Source organism: Chrysemys picta, chromosome 17 (assembly GCF_011386835.1).
Source record: "Chrysemys picta bellii isolate R12L10 chromosome 17, ASM1138683v2, whole genome shotgun sequence".
In the NCBI taxonomy this organism is placed as follows: Eukaryota; Metazoa; Chordata; order Testudines; family Emydidae; genus Chrysemys; species Chrysemys picta.
The window spans coordinates 20,475,945-20,482,900 of record NC_088807.1 but is presented as its reverse complement, the minus strand read 5'-3'; positions in this window follow the sequence as shown (position 1 = coordinate 20,482,900).

Genomic DNA, 6,956 nt, shown 5'->3' with positions numbered 1-6,956 from the left:
AAAGCGAGTAGAGAACAGCTACTAACAGGGGTTTTATAGCTACTGGCTGGCTGGGGGTCCACAAAAGGGAGCTTCCCCCCCCCCTTCATTTATCACACCCCCAATTCACCCCTGAACCTTCCCCCCAAACTCACTCCCATCCTCACCCCTGAACCTCCTCCTCAAAGTCACCCTGAACCCCCCAAACTCACCCCAAACCTTCCCCTCGAACTCATCCCCAGCCCCCGAACCTCCCCCCAAACTCACCCCCAGCCCCTCAAACTCACCCCTGAACCTCCCCTTCAAACTCACCCCCGAACCTCCCCCTTCAAACTCACCCCCAGCACTCCAAACTCACCTCCGAACCTCCCCCTCAATCTCACTCCCAGCCCCTCAAACTCACCCCCGAACCTCCCCTTCAAACTCACCCCCGAACCTCCCCCTTCAAACTCACCCCCAGCCCTCCAAACTCACCTCCGAACCTCCCCCTCAAACTCAACCCAGCCCCCCAAACCTTCAGACCACCCCTCACCCAGAACCACGCTGCCCTGCTCCACCCACTAGACCCCACTCCCCTCGCACAGCTGGGCAGAGAACCCAGGCGTCCTGGCTCCTGCTGGTCTAACCACTAGACCTCACTCCCCTCTGCTTTCTTTTACCTCATCCCCATTCCCTGTCTGTTTTCCACCCTGCCCTTTCTCCTTTTCCCCTCCCCCATCTTGCTACCCCAGCAGACCCCTCCCCCACCCCAGCCCCCCCTTGCTAACTGCTCCCTGTGTGTCTAATGTAGCTTCTGCCCCCTCACACACACCCCTTCCCCGTCCCTCTAGCCCCTGGCTGGCTGGATAAGGAGTCAAGGCTGGAACTAGGGGTGCCTGGGGGGCTGCCCCCCAGGGAAGTGGTTTCCCGCATATACGGGGTTTTCAGGTTGGCTCTCCGCACCCTCCCTGCACAGATGGTTCCCGCATCCCAGCGGGGAACCTGCCCTGGCTTGTTCAGCCATGGGGCAGTCCCCGGCGAGACACCCCTGGGTTTCAGTGCTGGGCCGTAGGCCTGGAGTAATAGCCCCGTCTGGGGACCTTTGACCCTGGCGGGGGGTGGGCAGGGAATAGGGCACCAGCCCCGATCTGGCCCCAGGGGAGTGAGGCACGCCATTAGCACAATCACTTTGGATCAAGATGTTGCGGGGCGGAGGGAGAGCCAGCCCCCACCCACCATTGGGCCAGATGGGAGCCAGCACCCCCTAGGAGGGAAAGGCCCCACACCCCATTCCCTGCCCCCACCCCAGCCAGCCAGTCCCTGCCCTGGGGCCGGATGGAAGCCAGCACCCCCTAGAGGGGAAAGGCCCCATGCCCCATTCCCTGCCCCCCTGAGTCTCCCGCCCTAAAGTGAGGGCGGTGGGGTGGCTGGTTATCAGGGCTCACCCCCCCACCTTACTGTCAGCCCAGCCTGGACACACACCACAGGTAATTACTGGTTCGTTAGCAGCCAAGCAAGCTGAGCAGATGGGCCAGGAGAGCTGCTCGCTGTGGAGAGGCAGGGTAGAGCGCAGGGAGGTTACCGAGCAAGCTTCGGGGCCAAGGAGGGAGAGAACCCAGGAGTCCTGGCTCCCAGCCCCCCGGCTCTAACCACTAGCCCGCACTCCCCTCCCAGAGCTGGGGATAGAGGTGGACCCATTGGGTGCCCCAGCCCTGGGCTCCCAGCGCTGGAAGCAGCTGTGTGTGTGTGTGTGTGTGTGTGTGTGTGTGTGTCCCTGCCGCCCCCTGCTGGAGGGGCTGGGCCCTGGTCTGTGTGTGAGTGTGACCCCCGTTTGCTGGCGTGTGGGAGTGCACACCGTAAGGGGTGTGCTGTGTCGTGTTGCAGTTGTGTATCGCTGTCTGTGTTGCGTTGTGGTGCATTGTGGTGGGACCCCTTACCCGGCACTGGGACGTGGCCCCTCTGGGGTTGGGATGAAGGGCTGGTTATCCAGGGATCTTGGCAGGGCGTGGGGCTGGGGACAGGCCACTGGAAAAGGCAGAGCGGCGGCAGGGCGGGGAGGGGCAGATTGTGCGGGGCACATGGACAGTGCGGGACAGAGATTTGGCCAGGGCGGCCCTGGGGCGGCAGCAGGAGCGGTAGGTAGACAGCGGGATGAGCCGGCAGATAGAGGATTTAACATCCCTGCCCTGGGCTGCATGGGAGCCGGGGATCCCTAGAGGGGAAAGGCCCTGGACCCCCATTCCCCACCCCCATGAGCCAGCCAGTCCCCGCCCTGGGGGATCAGAGCCAGCGCCCCGCCCTGGGGGATCAGAGCCAGCCCCCCGCCCTGGGGGATCAGAGCCAGCGCCCCGTCAAGGGGACAGGCCCTGGCTTTCTCCCATCCTGGCTGGTGTCACTGGGCGGCATTTCTTCAGCCCCAGGCTGCCTCGGCCTGCCAGAACATCTGGGTTAAGGCGAGAGATGGAACCATGAGTGCAGGCCCTGGGGACATCTGTAAACAGAGGCCCCCCCCCCCCAGCGCCCCCTAACCACAGCACCTGGGGGCAGCCCAGGGCCGGGCTAGCAGGGGCTGCGGGTCGGGGGTGAGGGGCACCGGCAGAGCTGGGGTGGGGGCAGCCCAGGGCCGGGCTAGCAGGGGCTGCGGGTCGGGAGTGAGGGGCACCGGCAGGGCTGGGGTGGGGGCAGCCCAGGGCCGGGCTAGCAGGGGCTGCGGGTCGGGGGTGAGGGGCACCGGCAGGGCTGGGGTGGGGGGGAAGGGCCGGGCTAGCAGGGGGCTGCGGGTTGGGAGTGAGGGGCACCAGCAGGGCTGGGCTGGGGTGGGGGGGAAGGGCCGGGCTAGCAGGGGCTGCGGGTTGGGAGTGAGGGGCACTGGCAGGGCTGGGGTGGGGGGGAAGGGCCGGGCTAGCAGGGGCTGCGGGTCGGGAGTGAGGGGCACCGGCAGAGCTATGGGGGGAGCCCAGGGCCAGGCTAGCAGGGGCTGCGGGTCGGGAGTGAGGGGCACTGGCAGTGGTGGGGTGGGGTGGGGTGGGGGGGAAGGGCCGGGCTAGCAGGGGCTGCGGGTCGGGGGTGAGGGGCACCGGCAGGGCTGGGGTGGGGGGGAAGGGCCGGGCTAGCAGGGGGCTGCGGGTTGGGAGTGAGGGGCACCAGCAGGGCTGGGCTGGGGTGGGGGGGAAGGGCCGGGCTAGCAGGGGCTGCGGGTCGGGAGTGAGGGGCACTGGCAGGGCTGGGTGGGGTGGGGGGGAAGGGCCGGGCTAGCAGGGGCTGCGGGTCGGGAGTGAGGGGCACCGGCAGGGCTGGGGTGGGGGGGAAGGGCCGGGCTAGCAGGGGGCTGCGGGTTGGGAGTGAGGGGCACCAGCAGGGCTGGGCTGGGGTGGGGGGGAAGGGCCGGGCTAGCAGGGGCTGCGGGTCGGGAGTGAGGGGCACCGGCAGAGCTATGGGGGGAGCCCAGGGCCAGGCTAGCAGGGGCTGCGGGTCGGGAGTGAGGGGCACTGGCAGTGGTGGGGTGGGGTGGGGTGGGGGGGAAGGGCCGGGCTGCGGGTCGGGAGTGAGGGGCACCGGCAGGGCGGGGGGGGGGGGGGTGAGGGGAGGATCTCCTGCCTCAGCCAAACCCACCTGTGGGCTGGGAACCTTACAGTCCTGGCACCCCTGTGTCTGCCTGCCCCCTCCCCCTCCCCCTCCCCCTCCGCCATCTCCTTCCCGCTCCCCTGTCCTCCATGTCCCCCCCTCCGACCCCTCCCCCACTGTCTGGGCTGCTCTGACATCTCCCTCCCCCTCCCAGCCCAGCGGGGAGCCCCGACAGCTCAGCCTGGCTCCTCCCTGGGGAACCCCCTGCCCAGCAAACACTGACAGGCTGGCAGCAGGGGAGGCGGGGAGGGGCGGCTCCATAGTGGGGGATGTGGGGGCAGGGCAGAGTAGAGGGGGTCAGCCCAACAAGGGGCGCTGTCACCGGGGGGGCGGGGGGAGGACCCCAGGGCTATGGGACATCTCCCCAGCCGGTGGTGCTCTCACCGGGGGAACCCTAGGGTCACAGGGCGTCCGCCCAGCCGGGGGCGTTCTCACCAGGGGAACCCCAGGGTCACAGGGCGTCCGCCCAGCCGGGGGCGCTCTCACCGTTGGGACCCCAGAGTCACAGGGCGTCTGCCCAGCCGGGGGCGCTCTATCCTAGACAAGCAGGATTGGAGGCCATGTGGGGATGGGGTTTGTTCCAGATCTGGGAGGCAGCGGGGGCAGGAGGGGGGACACGCTTTCGGAAGTCCCCAGCAGGTGACCCTGTGATCCCAAGAGGGGTCCTGGGGGCTGATTTAGCTGCAATGTCGGGGCAGGGGAACTAACTGAGTGAAACCTGCAACAACCAGCACCACGGGCACTGCTTGGGCACTGCCAGCTTCGGATAGAGGGGCACCGGCAGAGCAGGGGGAGGAGACCCCAGGGCTGGGGCTAGCTGGGGGCTGCGGGTTGGGAGTGAGGGGCACCGGCAGAGCAGGGGGAGGGAAATCCAGGCCTGGGCTGGCAGGGGGCTGTGAGTTGGGAGTGAGGAGCACATTGAGGGGGATGCCCAGGGATCCCCTAATGGGCCATGTTATGTGTGCTGGGGGGAGTAATCTGTCACGGAGTGTGGGGGAGACCAGGCCCTGCACCCCCGGCTTCCTGCGATTCACCATGACTCTCAGCCAGCCAGTAAAGCAGAAGGTTTATTTGGATGACAGGAACACAGTCCAAGGCAGGTCTTGCAGGCACAGACAACAGGATCCCCTTTAGTTAGGTCCATCTGGGGGCCCCAGGGAGGCCACAGCCCTATTGGTCGGGGCTCCCCTCTTTATTCCCCAGCCAGCTCCAGAACTGAAACTCCCTTCAGCCCCCTCCTTTCTAGCCTTTTCCCGGCTCCTCCCCCAGCCTTTGTCCAGTTTCCCGGGCAGAGGTGTCACCTGGCCTCCAACCCCCCTCCTGGGTTCTCAGGTGATGTGCTCAGGTGTCCTCCCTTCCCCAATGCAGACAGCCCCAGCACAACTCCCCTGCATCCTTCCCAGGTCAGTACTCCCCACTCAGCATTCAAATCACACATCGAGAACAGTCCCGCTTCGGCACAGTATCTCTGGCCCTGCCCCCGCCCCTGCCCCTGCCCCTGCCCAGGGGATGTCCAGAGAGCTGTTAACCCCCCTTCTGCTGTTTCACCCCTTGGGTCCCTTCCCCCTCAGTGCACCCAGGGCTCGGCCCCACGTGCTGTGGGTGTGAACTCACAGCGACCCCTGGTGGCCGCTCGCTGCAATGGAGAGTCTCTAGCGATGGCGATTCTATCCCGACCCGCAGCTCCCTGGGCTCCCCTCCTGCCACTCACTCCCAACCCGCAGCCCCCTCCTAGCCCAGCCCTGGGCCCCCCCAGCTCTGCCCGTGCCCCTCACTCCCGACCCGCAGCCCCCTCCTAGCCCAGCCCTGGGCCCCCCCAGCTCTGCCCGTGCCCCTCACTCCCGACCCGCAGCCCCCTCCTAGCCCAGCCCTGGGCCCCCCCAGCTCTGCCGGTGCCCCTCACTCCCGACCCGCAGCCCCCTCCTAGCCCAGCCCTGGGCCCCCCCAGCTCTGCCGGTGCCCCTCACTCCCGACCCGCAGACCCCTCCTAGCCCAGCCCTGGGCCCCCCAGCTCTGCCGGTGCCCCTCACACCCGACCCGCAGCCCCCTCCTAGCCCAGCCCTGTGCCCCCCAGCTCTGCCGGTGCCCCTCACTCCCGACCCGCAGCCCCCTCCTAGCCCAGCCCTGGGCCCCCCCAGCTCTGCCGGTGCCCCTCACTCCCGACCCGCAGACCCCTCCTAGCCCAGCCCTGGGCCCCCCCAGCTCTGCCGGTGCCCCTCACTCCCGACCCGCAGACCCCTCCTACCCCAGCCCTGGGCCTCCCCAGCTCTGCCCGTGCCCCTCACTCCCGACCCGTAGGCCCCTCCTAGCCCAGCCCTGGGCCCCCCCAGCTCTGCCGGTGCTCCTCACTCCCGACCCGCAGCCCCCTCCTAGCCCAGCCCTGGGCCCCCCCAGCTCTGCCGGTGCCCCTCACTCCCGACCCGCAGACCCCTCCTAGCCCAGCCCTGGGCCCCCCAGCTCTGTCCGTGCCCCTCACTCCTGACCCGCAGCCCCTGCTAGACCGGCCCTGGGCTCCCCCCAGCTCTGCCGGAGCCCCTCACTCCCGACCCGCAGACCCCTCCTAGCCCAGCCCTGGGTTCCCCCCAGCTCTGCCGGTGCCCCTCACTCCCGACCCGCAGCCCCCTCCTAGCCCAGCCCTGGGCCCCCCCAGCTCTGCCGGTGCCCCTCACTCCCGACCTGCAGCCCCTGCTAGCCCAGCCCTGGGTTCCCCCCAGCTCTGCCGGTGCCCCTCACTCCCGACCCGCAGCCCCCTCCTAGCCCAGCCCTGGGCCCCCCCCAGCTCTGCCGGTGCCCCTCACTCCCGACCTGCAGCCCCTGCTAGCCCAGCCCTGGGCCCCCCCAGCTCTGCCGGTGCCCCTCACTCCTGACCCGCAGCCCCTGCTAGACCGGCCCTGGGCTCCCCCCAGCTCTGCCGGAGCCCCTCACTCCCGACCCGCAGACCCCTCCTAGCCCAGCCCTGGGTTCCCCCCAGCTCTGCCGGAGCCCCTCACTCCCAACTAGGCCAGGTTTTAGGCTGCGGCGTCCTCTGTCCTATCGCCTTCGCTGGGATCATAAATCGCCAATGAGCGCGGCCTGAAGGCCTCCAGCTGGGGCCGCTTAGCTGTGAAATTTGCTGTGCTCATTGGAGCGGGAGGGTCGTGGCCCCGCTGCAGCCAGCGCCATCACTCATGACACTTACCTGTGAGCTGGGGGGCCGCTGGGCCAGCTCTGGGCGCGGAGACTGGTTGGGGGGGGCACAGCAGGGAGCTCCACAGGGGATGCGCTCTGCTCTGGCAGTCAGTGCTTGCCCCAGAGCAGAGCAACGGGGCACTGTGCTGTAGGGAGCGGAGCGGGCGGCTTGGCAGGGGGTGCTGGGCTGCAGGGATCAGGGCAGG